The 24624-nt window shown below is 39.9% G+C and overlaps 1 pseudogene; it reads right to left on the bottom strand.

Annotated features, from left to right (window-relative positions):
- Positions 1-3993: 3993 nt before the first annotated feature.
- LOC109435036 (large ribosomal subunit protein uL1) lies at positions 3994-4533 on the bottom strand (annotated as a pseudogene).
- Between the last annotated feature and the right edge of the window lie 20091 nt (positions 4534-24624).

The raw sequence follows: 24624 nt of genomic DNA, 5'->3' as shown, positions 1-24624 counted from the left end.
GGTCTTTAATATGTTTCACTAATGTCCTCACTATAGGAACCCTTCTGATTGCTGAACATTTGAAAGAGAAATTAGACAAGGGGTCCTGAATCCCTTCTGAGTAATATTCTAATAGTCTTCTAATTTATCTAACACATTACAGTTTACAGGGAACTCTCATGTATATTACCCCATTTCGAACTCAGAATAACTTTGCAAGAAATCTTTCACAGATATAGAAGCTCAGTCTCAGTGAAATCAATGAATTATAGAAAAGAAGTATCAAATGTGTCAAAATATACTTATTCCTGGTCCATTCCACTTCCTGAGGTTGACCATAGTGTACACACACACATACACACACACACACACACACACACACACACACAAGGATATATACATTCACATACAAAAACAGGGAAGACTGTTTGGCTAGAGCTTTATATGCATGATCTTACTGAGTATTATAACAACCTATTGGAGTAGGTGACATTATAACACCATTTTACTGATAAGAAAACTGAGGCACAGGGAGGTGATGTAATTTGCTCAAGATCACACAGGTAGTCTGTGACAGAGTCAGGATTCATACCTAAGTCTGTCTGAGTTGGGAGATAGAGCTTTCCCTATCATCTTTCTGCCTTACCATGTAGTGATTCTCATAGGTTGTAAATAATATATGTTAAATACTTGAATGAATAAATGTTATTAAATTCTTCAGATACTTTTGTCAACAAATAAGTTCATCAATGTCATTTCCAAAATAAGTTACCACAATGCTATGTTTGTCTTTGATGGGCAAAATGAGGCATAGCAAATGCACACACATAATGTTTTTAAAACTCCATTTTCCTGGTATTCTAAAAAGTGACATGATGTCTAGGTATCACTCATGATCTTCTAGTATGGAAAATAAAATAATCTTAATAGATGTGCTCTAAAGTCCTTTTTTCTGGCTTTCAGAAATTTGGAGGTTACACAGGATTTCTTAGAGAACAAAAGATTGAAACCACTAACTTTCAGAGCTTGTGTCTAGGCTAAGCCTAGAAGTAAAGTTGCTTTGGTTAGTTTATATTATTTCCTGAGCAAGGTCCTCATCTCTGGCTAGTCCACAGGCAACTCAAGTGAATTTCTGTTGTTACAATTACAATCATATCCTTCAACTGGTAACCAAAGCTACAGAGTGAATATTCTCTGTAAGTCAGTCTATTATGCTGTTCTGAGAGGATGGGCTGGAACCCTGTCAGGTCCTCAGCACCTTGGAGAGAGACTGTGTCTGACTTGTAACACTCTGCAGTGCAGATTGCTGAATATTTAATTCTTGGGGCAAAGAAGAGCCTCTTCATGTTCAAGTACTACTGTCTTTGGATTCATTCTGTCATGTACTTAGGTTTTGTGTTGTGTGGGGTTTTAGGGTCATCTGTGGGTATGCACTGATGTGATCAGTAGCATAGGTAGAAAGTAAGACACGGTTTATATTATTAAAGACATTATAATATTAGTATAATGCCTCTTTGAGGATTTGTTGTAAGAACTGTTCTACATATTTCCCATGGTAAGGATAAAATGAGATGAACTATGTGAAAATGCTTTGCATACTGCAATTACCATTGATAATCACTCAGTAAATAAGTGGCCATGTATTATGTAGGAGATTTTGTCTTCTCTTGTGTGCTTGTGTGCTTTTTCACTTCATGTTTGGTCCCTGAGTCACATTTTCTTGGTACTTGGGCAGACCCACTGACCAATTTGAAGTTGGACCAATTTCTGTAAACTGGCAATATTTCTTGATACAAATACCAAACAAAGAGCCTTTGAATTGCAATAAGACTCAGAATTAATGCTTGCCATTTTCCTGCTACACTGACTCGCATTTTTCATCTATAAAATATGAGTCAAGTTTTACACTTGAAAGAATAGTTGCAAAAGATAAGTGAGCTATATGTAAAAGTGCTTCACAAATACATAGCACTGAAAAATTGTACCACTTTACTAGTTGCTATTATTATCCCTCAAGATATCCTGGGGTTTATTATTAGCAGTCTTATTGTCTATAGTCTACATCTTTTTAACTTTTCAAGAGATGTTGGGAAATTCAGTTTTAACACTGAGATTTATTAAGGCACAGCTTTATTTTACCATCTGATCATAATACAGGACATAATATTTCAGCTATAACTAACTTATAAAACTATTCTTCAATTACACATATCTTAGCCTAAGTGAACATACATCATTATGCTATATACCTTACTATTTGTAAAATAGTTGTCTGCTACAAATACATTATCTTATGAATTTAAGTTAGTTAATGCTATTGCCACAGAAAATTGTACTCTGAGAATAGATAAATGTCCATATGCTTGTTATTGAAACAAGAAACATTCATTTTATGGCAACATTGCCTTCCAGTAGCTTTATTTCCATTACATAAGTATCAGGCAGGCAGTTCTTGTCCTTGAAGAATGTAAGGACTAGTTACTTCATCAACAGAGTAACAGTCTTCCCATTAAATGTCAGATATGGTCTTAAGTCCTAGATGCCAGTTCAACTTCTTTTTCCCCCTTCTTTTTAATGATAACACTATGGTTTATTAAGCTGTGCCTTAGTACAGGTCAATAAGTACTTAGTAACAGGTGCTGGGGCTTTTCCATGGTGCTCTTTATATATAAAGCCCGGACATTCTTTCAGTGCTTTTTGAGCTATGACACCAGGAAATTGACAGCTAAGTGGATGTTGTACTCAAGCTCATCTGTCATTTTCACGTGGCCAAATGCCACTGCCAGACACAGCACCTTCTTCATCTGAAATCTGATCGTAGGAATCTGAACATGGGAGTTTCAGACATCTTTGTTTAAGTCCTCGCTAGTTCACAATTAGTTGAGTGGAAATAAACCCCATAATAAGGATCTTTCCCTGCCCTGATCTAATAGGTTCTAACAAATTAAATTTGTGCTTTCAAGGAACTTATTTTTTGCTTTAGAAAATGCTTTTTGACCACTGTTGCCTCCTTCTTCTGCCATTCCTGGTGCTGCTGTATGCTAGTTTGTTACCAACCTGGTACTTCTTTGTGAAGCGGTAGCTGAGAGACTTCAGTACTTAGTATGGCCAAAAAAAAAAAAAATAATAATAAAAAAATAACCCAAGGAAGGATTCAATACTGAGAACCACGATCTTGTTAATTTGAAGATGGTGGGGAAGGATGATTCTGTGAAACAGTTTAACATTAAGACACTACTTAGTAAACTAATGAAAGTCTATTGTGAATGACGGCGTTTGTCAATGAGGCAGATCAGATTCTGCCAGTTGATTGACAGGCAACCAATCATGACAGACATACCTGCACAGTTGGAAATAAGAGAATGAAAGTACAATTAATGTATTCCAGCAGCAGACAAGATGTCTACAAAAAAGGAACCTGCAGCTTTATTTCAAAACTCTATTACTCCAGACTAAGAAGACATCAATTAGAAAACCACAATTTGGTTCCACCACATCCTGACTACTACAGTATAGTTTTCTTTATTTTTTTCATTTTCCCCTTCCCCATTCCTTTGTTGTATATAAAGTAATTGGTGTGTGTGCACAAGCATACTGCTTTTATAAAACTAAATGACCAATGGTATGTTTTTATCAATCTCAAGTGGAGATGGAATGGGGGACAATACTGCTTCTGTGAAAATACCCCCTTTCTCCATTAGTGGAATGCTTATTCAGCTCTTATCCTTTTATTCCAGTAAGTTATTTTGCTCTCACTGTTTAAAAAGAAAAGAATGACATAAAAATTCTTGCATACTTTGTTTGATTGGAGAATTTTAATATTTTTCATTTATTATTGTAAAACCAAGGACAATTTTATAACGTTTTTGTAGGTAGCTATTATATACAGGGCAATCTGTCTTTAAGTGGGATACATTACTCTAAAAGAAATGAATCCTAAGATAGTTTTCCCTTCAAGTCAAGCATCTTGTTGCTTATAAACTTCTCATTTAAAAAAACCAGAAAATTCTTTTTTTACTTTTGTTTCTCATTGACTTTGGCCACCATGTTCTCATTGTGTGTCAGCAAGGAAGGGAACTTGCTGGCCTTATTCCGCCTGGGCCCAGGACTCGTGGGATCTCTTGATCAGAGACTCTGAAGCCAAAAAGGCGTCATACTTCTTGGCCAGCTTTTTGACCAGTTTCTGATTCTTGTTGAGTTTCTTCAGCACCTCAATGGCCATGTGGGGGACATCCACAGCCTGGGCCTCGTCACAGTGCTGCTGGTCCCCAGAACACAGACGGAGAACTGGGGACAGGGAGCAGATTTAAGCCTGGTGGTGCCTGAGAATCGTTTGTCCTTCTGAAGGTCGTAGTTCCACAAGCTGATCTGCAGCTCCACTGTGTCCAAAACCTTGCCGTGCTCATGCTGGTTTCTATGCAGGACTTCCTGGACCACCTGGTAGAGTGTGTCACGGGAGACTTTGCTGCTCATGGTGCCTCATTCCACAAAAACCAGGAAAGAGCCCAATTCAACTTCTTGATTTAAACTTTTTAAAATTTGTATATTCTTTTGATATATAACATAAGTAATGATACAAAAACAAAAAGTCAGACGGTTCTAAAGGGCATATAATGAAATGTTCCCTTTTCTTCCCCATCCTCCTACCATTCAGTTCCCCTCTTTAGAGGCAAATAGTGTTGATGGTTTCTTTTGTATATTCCATAGGTATTTTATGTATATACAGACATATATCTATATCTATATCTATATCTATATCTATATCTATATCTATCTATCTATCTATCTATCTATCTATCTATCTATCTATATATACCTTTATAGCTACCTTCCTTTTTTACCTTGTTATGGGCTAAATTGTGTCTACCCCTTAATCTACTCATAAATGTTGAAACCCTAATCGCAAGTACCTCAGAATGTGACAGTGTTTGGAGATAGGGCTTTTAAAGAGGTAAAATGAGGTCATAAGTGGCCCTAATCCAAAGTGAATAGTGCCCTTATAATAAGAGACAATTAGGATACAGACGGAAGAGCATGTGAAGACAGAGGGAGATCTACAAACCAAGGAGAGAGGTTCAGAAGAAACTAACTCGGCTAACAGGTGATGTAGCCTCCAGCCCCTGGTGTACATACACCTTCTCCTGAGAGGGTATTGTGCAGATGTAATTAAGTTTCCAGATCAGTTAGTGTCAAGATAGGCAGATTATCTGGGAACAATGGGCAGTGTTGGCTACTTGATCACAGGAACCCTTTAAGAGCTGAAAGTTTTCTCAATCTGTTCACAGAATGGCCAGTCAGAAATTTGAAGCATGTGAAGGATTTGATGCACCCTTATTGACTTGAAGATGGAGAGGGTCATGTGGCAAAGACATGGTGACATACAGATTCTAAGAGCATCTGCTAGCTGACAGCCAGCAAGGAAGCCAGGAACCTCTGTCCCACAACCAAAAGGAATTGAATTCTGCCAACAACTAGAATGACCTTCGAAGTGACTTTTTCCCCAGAGCCTCCAGACAAGAACTCAGCCTGGTTGACACATTGATTTCAGCCTTTTGATACCCTGAACAGGGAACCTGTGCAGGACGTCTGACCTACAGAACTGTGAGCTAATAAGAAAGTACTGCTTTAAGCCTTTAAGTTTGTGGCAGCTTATTATATATGCAGCAATAGAAAACTAATGGGGAGTGGGGGGGACAATGAAATAGGAGGGTCTCAGGATAAGCTCCCTCCCCAATAATACAAAACAGCATTTAAGTGGGTCTGTAACATCAGCTTCTAGGAGAAAGTGGGGGTAAGAGTGTCTTGAATGTGACTAAAATTGAAAACTCACTGAACCTAATTAAATTTAACTGAGACCAGACTGAGTTTACAAAAACAGACAGAATGGAAGCTCAAGTTAAAAATTAGTAAAATGAAGTTACATTTTCACACTTCTGAGCCTATGCCGTGTGAAATTTATACTGACTGCTATTTTCATTTAGTTGTTAAAAGTGTTTAAGAATTTCCTTAACCTACAGTTTCCACAGGACAATGATGACATTTATTTTGGTTTGTTGCAGACTATTCACATGGTAAATAGTATTTCCCCCTGTGCCTGGATCTTCATTAAAAAATGGATTAGAAGATTTTAAGAGAAACATCTACCAATTTCAATATGTGGACCTTATGTAGATCCTGCTTCAAATAAACTTTAAGGAAAAAAATTGAGATAATGAGGAGATTTAAACCCTGATTGAATATTTTATGTTAAAGAATTATTGCTAATTTTCAAAAGTATGATAATGGGTATGAAATGTATACGGACGTGTACATGCATAATGAACGGTTTATGGGTGAAATAATGCAATGCCTGGATTTGCTCCCAAATAATCTGGGGTGGAGTTGGGGAATTAGTAACTTTATAGAAAACAGAAGTTTGGCCTGATGATGACTGTTGAATCTGGTGTGATGGGCACCTGGAAGTTCATTATATTTTGTTTATTATAACAAATACTTAACTCTTTTTTATTTTGTGTATTTGAAATTTTCATTACAAAGAAGAGAAGCCCACTTTGACTCCATTCTGGTTTTGACTGAAGCAAAAAGCAGTGCTGGGCACCACCGCTTCTCAGAGGGCCACCTCCTCACCACACAGGAGCTGCTCCAGGTAGAAGAGGCCTTTCCCTCAGCTCCCTTCGTTCCTCTCAAGGCTTCTTGGCAGAATTCCTACTGCTCTTCTTTTATATAATCTCTCTCTTCTATTTCTGAACTCCATTTCATGCTATTTCTCATTATTCCCAACAAAGAAAGAACAGCATATTCACATATACTGCAAACTGAAAATCTTGTTGCTAAAAGGGCACACAGAAATAGAGTGGAATTCTTCCCCAGAAAAGCATCTGGGAAAGATTTCTGCCTTATTTTTCTTCAAAATAAGGTTATTTAACATAGATCTGAGGGAAGCATAGTGAGCCACATTTTACTTTCTTGTTGATTACACTTGAGCTGAGAAACAGAAGTAAAAAAAGAATTTTCTGGTTTTTTAAACAAGACGTTTATAAGCAACAAGATGCTTGACTTGAAGGGAAAACTATCTAGGATTCATTTCTTTTAGAGTAATGTATCCCACTTAAAGACAGATTGCCCTGTAGATAATAGCTGCCTACAAAAAGGTTATAAAATTGTCCTTGGTTTTACAATAATAAATGAAAAATATTAAAATTCTCCAATCAAACAAAGTATGCAAGAATTTTTATGTCATTTTTTTCTTCTTAAACAGGGAGAGCAAAATAACTTACTGGGATAAAAAGATAAGAGCTGAATAAGCATTCCACTAATGGAGAAAGGGGGTATTTTCACAGAAGCAGTATTGTCCCCCATTCCATCTCCACTTGAGATTGATAAAAACATACCATTGGTCATTTAGTTTTATAAAAGCAGTATGCTTGTGCACACACACCAATTACTTTATATACAACAAAGGAATGGGGAAGGGGAAAATGAAAAAAATAAAGAAAACTATACTGTAGTAGTCAGGATGTGGTGGAACCAAATTGTGGTTTTCTAATTGATGTCTTCTTAGTCTGGAGTAATAGAGTTTTGAAGTAAAGCAGCAGGTTCTTTTTTTGTAGACATCTTGTCTGCTGCTGGAATACATTAATTGTACTTTCATTCTCTTATTTCCAACTGTGCAGGTATGTCTGTCATGATTGGTTGCTTGTCAATCAACTGGCAGAATATAATCTGCCTCATTGATAAACACTGTCATTCACAATAGACTTTCATTAGTTTACTAAGTAGTGTCTTAATGTTAAACTGTTTCACAGAATCATCCTTCCCCACCATCTTCAAATTAACATGATCGTGGTTCTCAGTATTGAATCCTTCCTTGGGCTTTTTTTTTTTTGGCCATACTAAGTACTGAAGTCTCTCAGCTACCGCTTCACAAAGAAGTACCAGGTTGGCAACAAACTAGCATACAGCAGCACTAGGAATGGCAGAAGAAGGAGGCAGCCGGGGTCAAAAGCATTTTCTAAAGCAAAAAATAAGTTCCTTGCAAGTATAAATTTAATTTGTTAGAACCTATTAGATCAGGGCAGGGAAAGATCCTTATTATGGGGTTTATTTCCACTCAACTAATTGTGAAATAGTGAGGACTTAACCAAAGAAGTCTGAAACTCCCAGGTAATTGAAATACCTGTGTATGATCAAGCTCTTAGCAAGGAAGGGCTTCTCAGCACAGCCAAAACAGCAAGAACTGTGCATTTACAGTAGCATCAAAAACACTGAAATACTTGAGAATGAATTTGACAAAAGAAGTGCAGAGCTTATAGTCGGAAAACTACAATGCTGTTGAAAGAAATTAAGGAAGACAATTAAATGGAAAGATATTTCAAGTTCAAGGATCAGAAGACTTAGTATTATCAAGATGGCAACAACCTCCAAAGTGATTCAGAGTCATTCAATGCATCCCCATCAAAATTCCAGGTGAGTTCTTTGCAGATATCAAGATGATCTTGTCTTCAAGAGCTCCTCTCTTCATGAGTTTCTCCATGGACTGTTGTTCTTCCTCGCAGCATGGTGACTGGTTTCCAACAAGGAGGAGCATCCCAAGAGACAGGAAATAGAAGCTGCTACTGTGTTTCCCCGAAAATAAGACCTAGCCAGACCACTTGCTCTAATGCGTCTTTTGGAGCAAAAATTAATGTAAGACCCGGTCTATGAGACCCAGTCATTTCTCATAGACCAGGTCTTATTTTAATATAATATGAGACCGGGTCTTGTATTAATTTTTGCTCCAAAAGACGCATTAGAACTGATGGTCCGGCTAGGTCTTAGTTTCTGGGAAACGCGGTAGATTCTTAGGGTCTGGGTCCAGAAACCAGTACCATTACTTCTGTTGTATTTTATTGGCTAAGCAGTCACAGATTCAAGAGTGGGGAACACAGGCCTCAGCTCCTGACAGGAGGAGTGCTGAAATTTGGATGACATGTTTTATAACTGTCACACCCCATAGTAATTTCTAGAGCTGGGATGTGAATCTTATTACGTCTGAATCGTAGAGTTCAGTCTTAAAAAATTAGAATTTCCATTTCAAATAGGAGGGGTGAGAGATCCTGGGATGAAATCATGGGGAAGCTACTTAAAATATTTTTGGTTGCATTGAGAGGGGTGGTGGTTGTTGTTATATTACTCTGCTGGTAATCATGACCATTTTGAAAAAAATTTGCGTATTTATGGCAAATTTCAATGATGTCATTTTAATATTGAGTTTCTTTCTGGAGGTGGAAAGGTCACTTATATTAGAGATGAGGCTATTAAAAGAACAAACAGGAGAAGGGCTTATTTCCCTTTTAGCAACAGATCTAAAGACGGGACTCGCCATGAGCAAAAAGCTCTGCTATGCTTATTTTCGACAAAGAAGAGCAGTGTCTTCACCGAGGGCATGCCTTCACTCAACCCCAAGTTACTGAGCTGGGCTTTAATCCTGGGGCTACAATGGAACAATTCAAACCCCATTATTATACCTGACAGATGTGCCTGCATGATTTGAACCTGGTAGCACATCAAAATGGGAAGTCAGTGCATCATTCTGCTGTTGGTTTTAAGATACAAAGATCCAGCTTTTTCCCCATTCTATTCTATCATTGTTCCCAAAAGTTCCTGCCCAGAGGATAGGCCATTCCAGCCATTGCCCACATTTGCTCTGGGGATCTTAGATTTTGATACCACTAGAGATGAAGATTTGCATAAATAACAGCTGCTAAAAGATGGGCGTAAGTGAATACAACATGGTAGGTAGGCTCTTGCTGCCTGGATACGAGGTGCTCTGGGGTGAAACTGATGTAATTTTGTGTGGTATTCGAGCGTCACTACTAAAACGAGTAGGTCTAGGGGTCATTATTTTCCTGTGGTACTCATTAACAAGGAGAAAAACAGTCATTTTTGCTAACCATCGAGCTTATTTTCCAGAATAAGTAATCCTGATTAGGATGCCCAAGAGCTGCCCTCCTGGACCACAATGGGATGACCCTGCACAAAGCACAGCAAAAGCTGTACCTGCCCAGGTGCTACCTCTGGGATCCTGGTCTTCAGAGTGATCTGCTTAAAGGGCTCTGTGAAGATAATTCACAGGAGTAGCCTGCAGTCTTGCAGAAGGATGACTGCTTAGACAGTTCTACAGAAGATACAGGCAAGAAATCTGCTTCAGGGGGTGAATCTCTGCCAAGACTTTTCTCCTTGGGACTAGGAAGGATGAGGAATCTGGCACAGGACCAAGAGGTCAGAGGGCCCAGAGAGAAGGTTTTTCTTTCCACTGTTCCCTGTCCTGAGAGCTAAGGGAACTCCCAAGAACATGCCCAGAATCTTTGCCTGGTGGGGATAATAAGCACTGTGGGATCAGAGCCCCAGAAAGCAGTTTCCAGGCTCTGGGCCTCACATAGAAAGGTGCTGGCTCAGGTAGTAGATGGTCATCAGCTGTGACTAGCTGGCCATCGGCTATTACTGGTTAGCCATTAGCTACTGATATAATTGCCGCGGCTAAGCTAGCAAAGGGTGGTGTAGTGGCGTGGCATGGTGGAGTGTGGATTGCGGATTGCAGAGAGGCGGATTGCAGCTAGCAAGTGAGGTTGGTTGGCAGAGACAAGTGGACGGCGGGTTGCAGATCGTGTGCCTCCTGTCTCCTGTGTCTCCAACCCAGCCTCCAATGAGACCATAGTGGTATGAATCCCCTACCTATGGCTCCGTGGGTGTTCCTTTTTGGCCTCGCCTTATCCTGTGTTCCTATGTGGGAAGTGGGACCAGAGACCCCGCCTGATGCCCCGCGTGACAGCACTTTGCTGCTGCCTTGTGCAGGCTGGAACCCTTCTGTCCCTAATGGACCAGAAGCCATTAACACCATTAGTCGCTGGCCAGAATACAGCCCAGCCCTTCTGAGTGATTAAAGAAACAGGTGCCAAGGCAGGAGGACTGACTGTCTTCCCAAGTTGTGGTCCAGACTGCACTAGAAGCCTTTCAATGTGAGCCTTTAATCAGGAGCAGAGACATCAAAAGTTGAAGGGAAAAAAGTCGGACAGAATTTGAGACTGACAATTTGACATCAGTGATGGTGTGAGGCAGCATACTTGGAAAAGCAGCTGGGGGTTTAGGCGAACATGGCTGGGAGGAATGGGACCATTGCAAGAGCAAATTTTTGGTTGAGGAGTTCATCGCTGGGGAAGTCAGGATCAGGAGTAAAGGCTTAAAGTTCAGTCTTGCTTTCTCTCTGTGGCCTCTGCCTTCCCTACTTCTTCTGGATGATGGTTTGCCTATCACCTCCAGAGTCAGCCCTGTGGCGTGTCTGTATGTCTTCACTGGGCAGAGAGCATTGCAACAGCAGCCTTATCCCCTGAGAGATCAGAGATTTCCTGGGGGCAGGGGAGGTGAACTTTTAAGTATAAAGTTCAATGGCATTAAGCACATTCACATTACTGTGCAACCATTACCCCCATCCATCTCTACAACTTTCTCATTTTCCCAAATAGAAACTCTGTACCCGTTAAATAACCCTCCATTCCTCTTTCTGCCAGTTCCTGGCAACTACCATTTTACTTTCTGTCTGTATGAATTTGACTACTCTGTGTACCTCCTATAAGTGGAGCCATATAATATTTGTCCTTTTGTGATTGGCTTATTTCACTTACCGTAATGTCTTCAAGGTTCATCCATGTTGTAGTATGTGCAGTATTTCTTCCTTGTATGTTTATGTAATAATAATATTCCATTGTATGTTTACACCACATTTTGTTTATCCAGTCATCCATTGATGGACATTTAGGTTGTTTCCACCTTTTGGCTATTATGAATAATGCCACTATGAACATGAGTGTACAAATATCTTTTTGAGTCCCTGTTTTCAATTCTTTTGGGTATATTCATATACCCAGAAGTGGATAAATAATTATATATTTAATTTTTTGAGGACCTGCTATATACTGTTTTCCACAGTAGCTGCATATTATTCCCACCAGTAATGCACCAGGGTTCCGATTTCTTCACATCCTTGCCAACACTTGTTATTTTCTGGGGGTTTGGTGGTGGTGGTGGTGGTTGTGTTTATTTTTTATGCTAGCTATCCTGATGAGTGTGAGGTGGTATCTCATTATGGTCTTGAATTGCATTTCTCTAGTAACTCCTCATGTTGAGCATCTGTTCAGGTGCTTATTGGCCATCTGTATATTTTCTTTGGAGAAATGTCTATTCAAGTCCTTTGCCCATTTTTTTTTTAAATTGGGTTGTTTGTTTTTTCATCTTTGAATTGTAGGAGTTCTTTATGTATTCTGGATAATAATCCTTTAACAGATATATGATTTGCAAATAGTTTCTCCCATTCTGTGAGCTGTCTTTCACTCTGCTGAAAGTGTCCTTTAATGCACAAGTTTTACATTTTGATGAAGTCCAATTTATCTATTATTTCTTTTGTTGCCAGAACTTTTGGTGTCAAGTCCAAGAAATCATTGCTAAATTCAATATAATGAAACTTTCCCCTATGTTTTCTTCTAAAAGTTTAATACTTTTAGGTCTTCTGTTTAGATCTGTGGTTAATTTTGAGTTGTTTGTTACGTATGGTGCAGGGAAGTAAGGGTCCAATTTCACTCTTTGCATATGAATAACCCGTTTTTCCAACACTGTTTGTTGAAGAGACTGTCCTTTTCCCACTGAATAGTAGTACCCATTCTTTTTTGACTAACGGTAGATTTTGGTCTTCCAAAACCCTTTAGATTCAATGTAACTCTAGGTAGATTTCAGTGTCCCTGTTGCAAATCTGACTGTGCTTTTAACCTTTGGGGTCTGTGAACCACTCCCCACATTCACAGGGACCAAATGTAGAGTGGACTTACCCAGGATTGAGGTTGTCTGGTCAGTACATATGAAAAAACTTGCACAAAATCAAAATTTGCCTTTCAAATCCTTGTATTACCCCCAAATTACAGCGTGATATCTCTCAGTGAGTCAATCATTGCTGGTTTCCTCTCCTGTGTTAGAACTGACTGCTTTCTTTTTTAGGGGGTGGGGGTTAAACATCAGATGCAATGGTTGACCTGCATTTAGCAGCTATTTTTCATGAAAAATATGCATCTCTACTAGCAAAATCACTTCCACGATGGCAAGATGCTCAATAGGTGTGCTGCCACAGACACAGAGATTGTCCGTGGGAAGAGCAGAGCCCTTGCTTCCATTCACTGCTCATTCTAAGGCACATGCCAGCCAAGTTAGAATGTGAGATGGTAAGAAGGTGTGCTATTGGCACTAGTACATTGTGTTTTCTCTCCCTCTGCAGATCACAAAAGGTTTAATTTGCATAAGTTAAAAGGTATACAGTATGGATATACTCTATGAGTCATTGACAGCTGAGCAGGTTCCAGAGTCATTTCCGGTTTATATCTGTGCTTCTCTTCTTTGGGTCCTGTAGACTGAGAGTACCTTGGACTTCTGATCACAGTGTGGCTTTGGCCTTGACTCCACTCCTAGATTGACTGCTTCTTGTGATTTTGCTTCTGGATGACTGGAACTCTTTGGTTCTTGGATTATTGTCTATTGAAACTTGGTTTGTTTTAGGATTCACTTCTAGTATTGGACTGCTGGACTGTGGGGATCAGGTTCACCATTGAAAGGTCTTTCCTGTCCCTGCGCCTGTGTATACCAGGCCACTGCCCAATGTGCACTTTTCCTACCCACCCCCACCCTCTCCACTAGAGTGTGAGATCAGACACTGGAGCTCTCCCACTCTTTTGGAGTCTACTTTGCAGATTGGCCCTGGATACAGCTTGGAATCTTGGGTTGTGGCTGAGCTGCTCTTTCTCTGGGATGTCCTGAGCAAGAAAGGAAATTTTCCATATCACTTCTAAAATACCATTTGGGATCTAGGTGGTCACCATGAACCCTGAGCCACCTCCTTCACTCTTCTCTGGATGCTCCATCACCCTGAGTCTCTGAAAAAATGTCTTCTCAATTCTAATTTCCCTTTGCTCTTGATTTACAACTTAAAGGTCACAGCTGGCTCTTCAGGGAAGATTTTCGGTCCTGCACCCAGGAATTGATTAGCATTTTCCAGTGCTGGCCACAATCTTGAGGCTCTCTGGGTTGACTGGCTCATTCTTCAGCTAACTCCGAGGGAGAGATCTTTCATGGTCCTATCACCACTGGTTTACAGGAGGACACCAAACTGAACAAATCAAATCATAACAATATTTTTTTACACTGAGAGGTCACAGCGATTTCTACCAATGCTAAGAGGGTCTTCCGTCCCACACATGTCCACTTCGGGAGCCCGTGAGGAAGACAAAGACACAGCTGATTGAAACATAGGCTTCCACTCACCACTGCACAAGCAGAGTTAGACATCTGTTATCTTTTCCCATCTCCAGTGTCCACAGACTTCGTGATGGAGTTTTTGAGCAGCACATGAGGTGTCATTTCTTGAACCTGTCCATGTGCCATCTCTGTGCTAGCTACTTTACCTATATGATGGACAGACAATGGTCACCTTTATGACCAATGGAGGGAAGATATCAAAATCTCAAGTTTGTGGTCAGTGACAATAGAGATCCAGAAAGGTCAAGCAGTTTTCCTAGGGGCACACAGCTGGTAGCCACAAAACTTATCCTATCTGATTGCAAAGATCTTATTTTTAACACCTCACCACACAAGTGCCCAGAAAATTCTGAAGTAGGTAAATCTCATCTGTGTTGCTTTCAGCATGTTTCCCTTCCCCTACAGAACTTCCACGAAGCCACAATTCACTATGATACCTCATTTGGTCCTGGGTTTTTGAGTGGAATCCTAAAGTACTGTTTATTGTCTAATTTTTCTCCTCATTCCAAAATTATTGGCCCTGGGGCCATCCCAGCAGGCTTGGCGCTGGGTTGGGTGATGCATAATATAAAATGGCTGCAATGTTAATAGGAGACAATGGCTCCACATGTCTCCCTCATTATTAAAATGTTTGCACTTTTAATTTAACAAAACTCTAGCTCAGAGGACTTGTTGGTAGGAATTTGTGGTATGTAATAACCCAGGAATGGAAAATATTTTTGGATAGGCCTTGGCAATATCCTGCTAATCTCAAGCCACACAACAGAGGCCACAGCAGATGGGTGGGAACTCCAATGCTGACCAGCCCCTTGGCAAGGACAGGGAAAGGCACCATCCTTCCTGACTCCCTTACTGTAAGTGCCGTGATGAGACAGAAGGACTTTGTGGTCAGCACTTTAAGCACTTTGATGGGATATATGAGCTCAGAGGCATTGAAATCACCTTCATGGAGCCAGCCAGACAGGCAGGGCGACAGAACAGTAGGGAACCAGCCTGGAGCAGACAGATGGAGTTTAAATCTGAGATTTGCCACATGCCTTATGCAACCATCACCCTCTCTATACCTTAGTTTCATGAGAAAGGGATAATAATACTTAGTTCAAAGGTCTGCAAAGGTTAAGAGAGTGGTCTATCTGATGAGTTACATATCTCCTAGAAGAGCACTCAGCAAATATCTCAAATAGTGTAAGATGCCACTGAAGGGTACAGTTAAAAATGGTTAAGGTGGTAAATTGGATGTTATATATATGGTATGAACTGAATATTTGAGAACCCCCCCCCCCATTCATATGTTGAAAACTTAATCACTAATGTGATGGTGTTTGGAGGTGGGCCTTTGGGAGGTGATTAGGTCATGAGAGTGAGGACCTCATGATGGAGTTAATGCCTTTATAAGAAGAGACAGACGAGAGCTTGCCTCCTCTCTCTGCTCTTCACCATGTGAAGACACAGCAAGAAGACGGCCATCTGTAAACAAGGAAGAGAGTCTCAATAGACAGGGGATCCACTGGTCCTTGATCTTGGACTTCCTAACCTCCAGAACTGTGAGAAATAAATGTTGTATATTTGTTATAGCAGCCCAAATGGACTAAGATATTTAGTCCAAAAAAATGGACCACAATTTTTTTAAAGTGCAAAATGGCACAGCACTGACCCTCTGGCTTCCTTTCCTTGTTCTTCCTAGATTAAGTAATTCATTGGGCAGGGTGGGAGGGAGTGTGATATCTGGCTCCTTCTCTCACATGCTAGCCAGACATCACAGTGTCAGAGTATAGGCTGGATCTCCTTTTCTGGAGCAACAGTTTAAGACTTGTCCAGTCTGGGTCTCATTCCAAACCTATCCCACGAAGGCCTGATGTGGCAGTTTTGACATAGACCACAGCAGACTTTATACAAAGCATGACAATAAGCCCTTTGTGGGCATTGCACTGGGAGGAGGCAGTGCCTGGGGTTGTCTACCCAAACATATACTGAAACCTAGACTGAGAGAATCTGTCAGCCATGGATTGCCACCATTAATGCCATTGCTGGTCACCTGGCAGGTAGGAAATAGTCCATCATCATTGGGTGCTCTCACCTGAGAATTCCCAGGATGCAGCCGGTGAAGACCATTTCAGGGCCAGCAGCCTCCCTTTGCCAGCAGCTCTAGTCACACTTGCCTCCTGGTAAAGAATGGACATGAGCTACAGCAGGACATGAGGCCAGATGCCACTGGACAGGTGATTCTGGCTAAGCCTTTATGGAGCTTAGCCCCACCCTCAAAGAAGAAAAATGGATTTGCAAAGAAAGATGGAGGTCCTCCCTGGAAGCGCATAACCTGGGAGCTAGACAGCAGCGTCTTGGAGACATAGCAGGGAACGCAGTCAGCAGCTATCTCCTTGTTGCAGATAGCTGGGAGGCACAGAGGCAATGTGGAGGAGGCAGAAGTACCAGCAACAAAGAATGACAGAGCTTTAAGGGACTTCAGTGATTTTGTAAACAGCCTGAAAGCAGGCTGGATGCAAGCACAGAAAGTCCGAAATGCCACAGACTCAGGCAAGTGCCCAGGCTGGTGTGACTACAGTAAAGCAGGACTTCCATTCCCACCATCAGTGGATTCTTTAAGAAGCTATTTCCAACAGGTAACGTGGATGAATCTCAAAAACATTATATTGAATGGAAGAAGCTAGACAAGAGAGTGCCTATGGTATAATTCCATTTATATGAAAGTCAAGAAGAGACAAAACAAATCCAGGGTGGTAGAAATGTAAGCAGTTATATTCTGGCTAGGGACAGGCGCTGTTGGTGGGGATTGGCTAGAAAGAGAAGTAGGGAACATTCTGCGGCAATGGAAATGTTCTCTATCTTGATTCGGTGGTGGTTACCTGGGTGTAAAACTCAATGAGTGGTACGCTTAAAATCTATGCATTTTACTGATTTAAATTACACCCCAATAAAATTAAGTAATAAACACACATACAATTATGTCCAAGTGTACAAAGCATTGTACTAGGTGTCTATAAGCTACAAGCATGAATCAAACAAGAACTTGCACTAAGGAAGTATAGAGCAGATAATAGTATCAACAAAATAAAAGACACGATCCCCAAAAGTCATAATATGGGATAGCTAGTAATAATGTCTCTAAGAGAGATAGGTACAAAGTGACATCAGAAGTCAAATAAAGGAGGATGACTTCTAGCTGTAAGAAATGTGTTGGGCTTCACAGAGAAGGCAACATTTGATCTGGACTTTGAAGGAGTTGGGCAAGGACATTCTAGGTAGAAGAAATAGCAGAATAATGGTGAGAGTATGTCTAGAGAGCAGCAAATAATTCCATTGGGCTAAGATGAAAATTATGAGAAGAGAGCAATGGAAAAAATATTAGAAACAGACAGAATAAATTTGTACAGGATCTTGCGTGTCAGGGAAAAGAGTCTGGAGGGTTTTTGAGCAGGGATGTAAGACTGGTATAATACACAGGTTAGACTAGGGGAAGCAGAGTCTGGATGGTGGAGACTGGTTTTTATAGCCATCTTGTATCTTGCTACCCAAAGAGTGATCCACGACCAGCAGCCCTGGCATCACCTGGGAGCTTGTTAGAAAGGCAGACTATCTAGTCAAGCAGACCTTGTAAACCAGAAACTGTATTTTAACAAGATCCCTAGGTAATTCTTGTGCACGTCAGAGTTTAAAAAGCACTGGTCTATAGTTAGATAATGGAATAGTGGTCTCGTGTGAGGACACTGAGTTCTGAATCAATCCTTCGTTACCTGAAATCCTGAGCACAAGGGGGTATGTATGTAGATATTGGATCTTTATGTTGCTGTTTGACATGACTGGAAGAACAGTTCATTTCTGGAAACTGCAGAAGAGCAAACGAAACCTCAGGGTAAGGAAGGGTTAAACAATCTAAAGCAGAAATGCAGTTGCTCCTCCATTTCACACTGGCATTTTACAATGAAGACCTCTGTGTGTTAGTAATGTTGGAATCAATATTCTTGCACTACAGTGAGTGGAAGAAATGATTATTTTATTTGAATAATTTATTATCCCCCAGCATTAGAAATGGAAGATTTGCCAACTATTGAGTTCTTTAAAAGGTTGTGGACATCCTTTCCTGGCTGTCATTTTAAGCCAGTTCTCCATATGATTTGCCAGACTTTGTCAAGGTAATTCCAGTTTTGTGTTTTTTTTTAAAAAGGTCTTCTTTGAATTCTACTGCTATGGATCTCCACTTGGCTAGCAGCATAATTTTGACTTGTTAATGAAGAAGAAGCAAGAGGCAAGGAAAAGACAGCCTCACCCCACTCAAAGACTGACTTTCTTCTCCTCCACAGTGGTTCAGCCTCACTGGTAATCTTACATTTCCTTCCCAGGGAGTGATGGAGAAATGACAGAAAGGAAGAAGAGGGGATCATTGCAAGTATACTAAGAACTTAGTGAACATGTAGGGATGTACACCTTTCTAACCTACCCAGACTCACAAGATATATTTGGGAGATAGGTCATGCTGTTTGTAAACCCAAACCTGCCATCAGGTCTCAGGGAATGCCTGACAGTTCCAAAATAGGTCATGAATCTATATAGCAACAACCTAAAAGGCCGAGTACAGACTCCCAGGTTATTCTTCTGGTGTATTAGGAAGAGTGCTTTAATGGCTGGATTTGGGTAAAACAGAAACCCAAGTACCACGGTGAAAAGAACACGCTGACAGGCAGGACGCCTTGGGGCTCAGCACTGCTTGCCTTGTTTTTCCTTCCAGCTGGATGGTTTTGATGAATTACTTCATCAATTTGAATTTGAGTTCCTCCTTTGCACAATGTGGATAAAACAACACCACATCATAGGGATTTGGGGAGAACCACTGAGATAGTGTTCTAACACCAGAATCTACTGACAAATTCCAGGCCTGTAGGAGCATCTGTGTAGCCCACGGGGCCCTCAATTAAATGCCATAAGGAACCTCATTCCTCTTGTACCAAGAAGCAAATAGGCTTCCACCTCATTCAAAGAGTGGTTTGGGAGCACTGAATGAAGAAAATGAAATGGACATTATTCTGAGTGTATCTTTAGGGGAGGTATTCTTTTCCATGACTCAGCCCATCAAATATGTCTGTCTGTGGAGGAGGCAGAAGTACCAACAAGAATGAGTGACAGGGCTTCAAGGGACGTGAACAACCTGACAGCAGCCTATCTTCAGAGCACTAAGCATATCAAACCTAGAGTCAGCTCAGGCAGGCCTGTCTTCACGGGAACGCCCGGAACCTGGACCACAACCTCCCGGCATCTCAGAAAGCTCCCCAGCAGCTCTCTCCTCACGGCTTGTGAACATACAGGGAGAGGTGTTTGTGGTCCTCATCATGCCATTCCTGTCAGGTTAGAACCTCCTCAGGAAAGAGGGTGAAAAATAATTAAAAGACTGTTCTACCTCCTATATTTGGTAAGTTGCTAACCCAAACAACCTCTAAAGATCTAAAAGTCAAGATTTTGGGACTGTTTCAGAACTCTTCCCAATTTCCTGGTCTTTATTAGAATGAGAAAAGAATACCTCCAGCACCAGGAAAAGAAAAAAAAATCTTTCCATGGATAAGTCACTCAAAAACAATTACATTCTTTTAGAAAATCTCAGGGTCACAGTTTGAGGAGGAGTAAGACTGATTTAGAAAGATGATTTTTTGCATTTGTGTGGTCACATTACTGCTTGTAAATTTATAATGCCCTGCTTGGATTCCTATTTTTGTATTTATTTATTCATCCATTTGGTAAGTGTTTATGGAGTGTCTGTGTTTGCCAGGAACTGTGACAGCAAAAACTAGAGAGAGATATGGTTCCTGCCCTCATTAAAGCTTACCCTACAAGACCTCAGGCCCTTACAGCCTTTCCTAAACTCTGTAGTCCACCCTTTGCCCAATCAGAACAAATTTAAAGCCCATGAATACTTTGATGACTCATCAAATTATCTTCGCTGTCAGCCCCATTCTAAACTTGAATGCTGGTTTGAGTAAGCAGGCGCTTTTCTTCCCAATGGATGTAGCACAGGAGGGTCAGCTGGTGGAAGAGCCCTGGGATCTAACAGGCTAGCTCCAACCTTGGCTCAGCTCCTTACTAGCTCTGGGGTGCGACTGTGAGTCAGTTACAGAAATCCTCTTAATTTTGTGTCTTGGATATAAAATGGATTTGTTGGGAGGCTTAAAAGAGTTTGCTTTTGAGAAGTGCTCTGTTCTGGGCCTTGCACAGTGAGTATCCCATAAATGATGGCTACTGTTGCTATCACACCCCTGTGCTTATTTAACTTGTTCCCTCCTATAACTCAGGTGCTTGAGACTCTGCCCTAGTACTCTGGCATTTTGCTTGACTCATTTAACAAAAATTTCCCCATCAATTTATATTGTGAAATGTTCAGACATAGAGAAAAGCTGAAGGAATTTTACAGTGACCAACCATTTACCAACCATCTAGACTTTGCTATTAATATTTTACTCTTGCTGTTTTATTACATATTTATCTATTTGTCCATCCATCTTTCCATCCATCAATACGTTTACATTTTCAGATGCATTTCTGTCTTTTTTTATTTTAAGGTAAAATTTACGATCGATGTAACTCAAATCTTTTAAGGTCATCATTTGTTGAGTTTTAACTGCCTGATTCTGTGTAACCCAAACTCCTACCACCAAGGTACAGAACATTCACATACCGCAGAAGGCCCTCTCTGGCACTTTTCCAGTTGGTTCCCAGCTCCTCCCTCCCCAGTGGCACCACTTATCTGTTTTTTTTTTCTATCATAGAATAGTTTTTTTAAATAAATATTGCTTGGGCCAGCCCTGGTGGCTCAGGTCGGGGGAGCACCATGCTCCTAACAGTGAGTTCGCCAGTTCAATTCCCACATGGGCCAGTAAGCTGCACCCTCTACCTGGAGCTGGGCTGCAAATAGTGACAGTTTAACTTCTTCATTGCCAATTTGGATGCCTTTTATTTCTTTCTCTTGCCTGATTTCTCTGGCAAGGACTTCCAACACTATGTTGAAAGCAGAGGTGATAGGGGACAGCCCTGTCACGTTGCTGAACGTAGAGCAAAGGGCTTCAGTTTTTCACCATCAATTATAAGATTAGCAGAGGGCTTGTCATATATGGCCTTTATTATGTTAAGGTATTTTCCTTCTATACCTATTTTATTAAGTGTTTTAATCATAAATGGATGTTGTATCTTGTCAAATGCTTTTTCTGCATCAATAGATATAATCATATGATTTTTATCCTTTATTTTGTTTATGTGATGTATCACATTGATGGATTTGCATATGTTGAACCATACTTGTGCCCCTGGGACGAACCCCACTTGGTCATGATGAATAATCTTTTTAATGCATTGTTGCATTTGATTTGCTAGAATTTTGTTTAGGATTTTTGCATCGGTATTCATCAGAGATGTTGGTCTGTATTCTCTCTTTTTTTTTTTTTTCATGTTTCCTTACCAGGTTTGGTATCAGGGTAATGTTGGCTTCATAAAATGAGTCAGGGAGTACAGTCTCTTCTTCAATTTTTTGGAAGAGTTTGAGCAGGATTGGTATTAGATCCTCTTTGAAGGTTTGGTAGAATTCACTAGTGAAGCCATCTGGTCCCGGACTTTTGCTTTTGGGAAAGTTTTGGATGACTGATTCAATTTCGTTACTGGTGATCGGTCTGTTTAGATTTTCCAGTTCTTCATGGTTCAGCCTTGGAAGGCTATATGTTTCTAAGAACTTGTCCATTTCTTCTAGGTTATTGAATTTGGTGGCATGTAGTCCTTCATAGTATTCTTGGATGATCCTTTGTATTTCTGTGGCATCCATGATAATTTCCCCTTTTTCATTTCTGATTTTGTTTATTAGTGTCTTCTCTCTTTTTATCTTGGTGAACCTAGCCAAGGGTTTGTCAATTTTGTTAATCTTTTCAAAGAACCAGCTCTTCGTCACATTAATTTTTTCTATTGTCTTCTTGTTCTTTGTTTCATTTAGTGATTTTTATTATTTCCTTTCTTCTGCTGACCTTGGGTTTCATTTGTTCTTTTTTCTAGTTCATTAAGGTGTAACGTGAGGTTATTTATTTGGGGTTTTTCTTGTTTCTTGAGATAGGCCTGTAGTGATATAAATTTCCCTCTTAAAACTGCTTTCGCTGCATCCCAAAAATTTTGGTAGGATGTATTTTAATTGTCATTTGTTTCTATGTACCTTTTGATCTCTCCTCTAATTTCTTCTTTGACCTGGTCATTCTTTAAAAGTATGTTGTTTAATCTCCATGTATTTGTGTTTTTTCCTGCTTTCTTTTTGTAGTTGATATCCAATTTCAAAGACTTGTGATCAGAGAATATGCTTGGTATGATTTCAATCTTCTTAAATTTGTTGTGGCTGATTTTATGTCCCAATGTATTGTCTATCCTTGAGAATGTTCCATGTACACTAGAAAAAAATGTATAGTCTTATGTTTTAGGATGAGGTCTCTTATGTCCATTTCATCTAATGTGTCATTTAGGGCTGCTCTTTCTTTATTTATTTTCTGTTTGAATGATCTATCCATAGTTGTCAATGATGTATTTAAGTCCCCTTGTATAATTGTGTTTTGGTCAAATTCTCCCTTTAGTTCTGTTAGTAGTTGCTTGGTATATTTTTGTGCTCCCTGATTGGGGGCATAAATATTGATGACTGTTATGCCTTCTTGTTGTATAGTCTCCTTTGCCATTATGAAATGTCCATCTTTGTCTCTTGTTAGCTTTTTCACCCTGAAGTCTGTTTCATCTGACATCAGTATAGCTACACCTGATTTTCTCTGGATACCATTTGTTTGGAGTGTCAATTTCCACCCTTTCACTTTGAGTCTATGCTTGTCCTTGTAGCTGAGATGTGTCTCTTGGAGACAGCATATGGTTGGGTTTAGTTTTTTGATCCAATCTGCTACTCTGTGCCTTTTTATTGGTGAGTTCAGTCCATTTACATTTAGGGTGATTATTGATATGTGAGGATTTCCTGTCATTCTATCTTTAGTTTTCTGGTAAGACTGTGTCTCCATTGTTTCTTTGCCTTTTTGTTGTTGTCTATTATTTCTGTGTGGTGGTATTCTATGATGTTTCCCTCTGTTTCTTCTTTTATTACAGTATATATTTCAGTCTGGATTTTTTTTTGAGTGGATACCTTTAAGATTATGTAAAAGAAAGTTTGATATTTAGAGTATTCAATTTTCTTCAGCATGTCTACTATCCCCATTCCCATATTCCGGTTCAGGCCTTTACGCTCCCCCTTTTTATGGTTTGGTTGCCACAAATTGTCCCTGTTGATGGTGGTTGAATAGCCTCGTTTAGTATTTCTTGTAGTGCAGGTCGTGTATTAGAAAATTCCCTCAGCTTCTGTATGTCTGGAAAGGTCTTTATTCCTCCTTTATATCTAAGGGATATCTTTGCTGGGTATATTATTCTGGGCTCATGATTTCTCTCTTTCAATAGTTTGAATATTTGGTTCCACTCCCTCCTGGCTTGTAGGGTTTCTGGTGAGAAATCTGATGATAACCTAATGGGCTTTCCTTTGTAGGTTACCGTCTTCTTTTCCCTGGATGTCTTGAGGATTCTTTTTTTGCTGTTGATTTTTGACAGCTTCAAAAATCAACGTGGTGGAGATAGTTAGGTGTTCCTTTTGCTTCTTGGATTTGAGGATCCAGTTCTTTCCACAAGTTTGGGAAGTCCTCATCAACTATTTGTTTGAATATACTCTCTGTTCCCTTCTCTCTTTCTTCTTCTTCTGGTATGCCCATTATTCTTATATTGTTCTTTCTGATGGAGTCAGAAAGTTCTTGAAGAGTTCTTTCATTTCTTTTAAGTCTCAAGTCTCTTTCTTCTTCCATCTGTGTCATTTCCAGGTTTTTATGTTTGATGTCACTAATTGTTTCCTCCATCTGGTCAACTCTACTACCTAAGCTGGTTATTTCAGTCTTATTTTCTTCTATTGAGTTCTTAGTCTCCAGAAATTCTATTTTGTTCTTTTTTAAAATTTCAATCTCTTTGGTAAAATGTTCATTTTGTTCTTTGATTGTGTTTCTGAGTTCATTAAACTGCCTTTCTGTGTTTTCTTGCATCACATTGAGTTTTTTCAGAACTGCAGTCTTGAATTCTCTGTCATTTAAATCACATATTTCCATATCTTTAAGTTCCTTTTCTGGAGACTTTTCACTTTCTGAGCTGTCGTGTTGCCTTGGTTATTCATGGCAATTACTGATTTACTATTTCTCTTCCTAGACATCTACAGGAGTGGGTTCTGCGACAGGTTGATAGGAAGAGGTCTTTCTTTTGTTTTCCAGTACGTATTTG

This window comes from Rhinolophus sinicus, linkage group LG09, assembly GCF_036562045.2.
Source record: "Rhinolophus sinicus isolate RSC01 linkage group LG09, ASM3656204v1, whole genome shotgun sequence".
In the NCBI taxonomy this organism is placed as follows: Eukaryota; Metazoa; Chordata; class Mammalia; order Chiroptera; family Rhinolophidae; genus Rhinolophus; species Rhinolophus sinicus.
The sequence above is the reverse complement of the archived record's forward strand: the minus strand, read 5'-3'. Positions and strand labels throughout refer to the sequence as shown.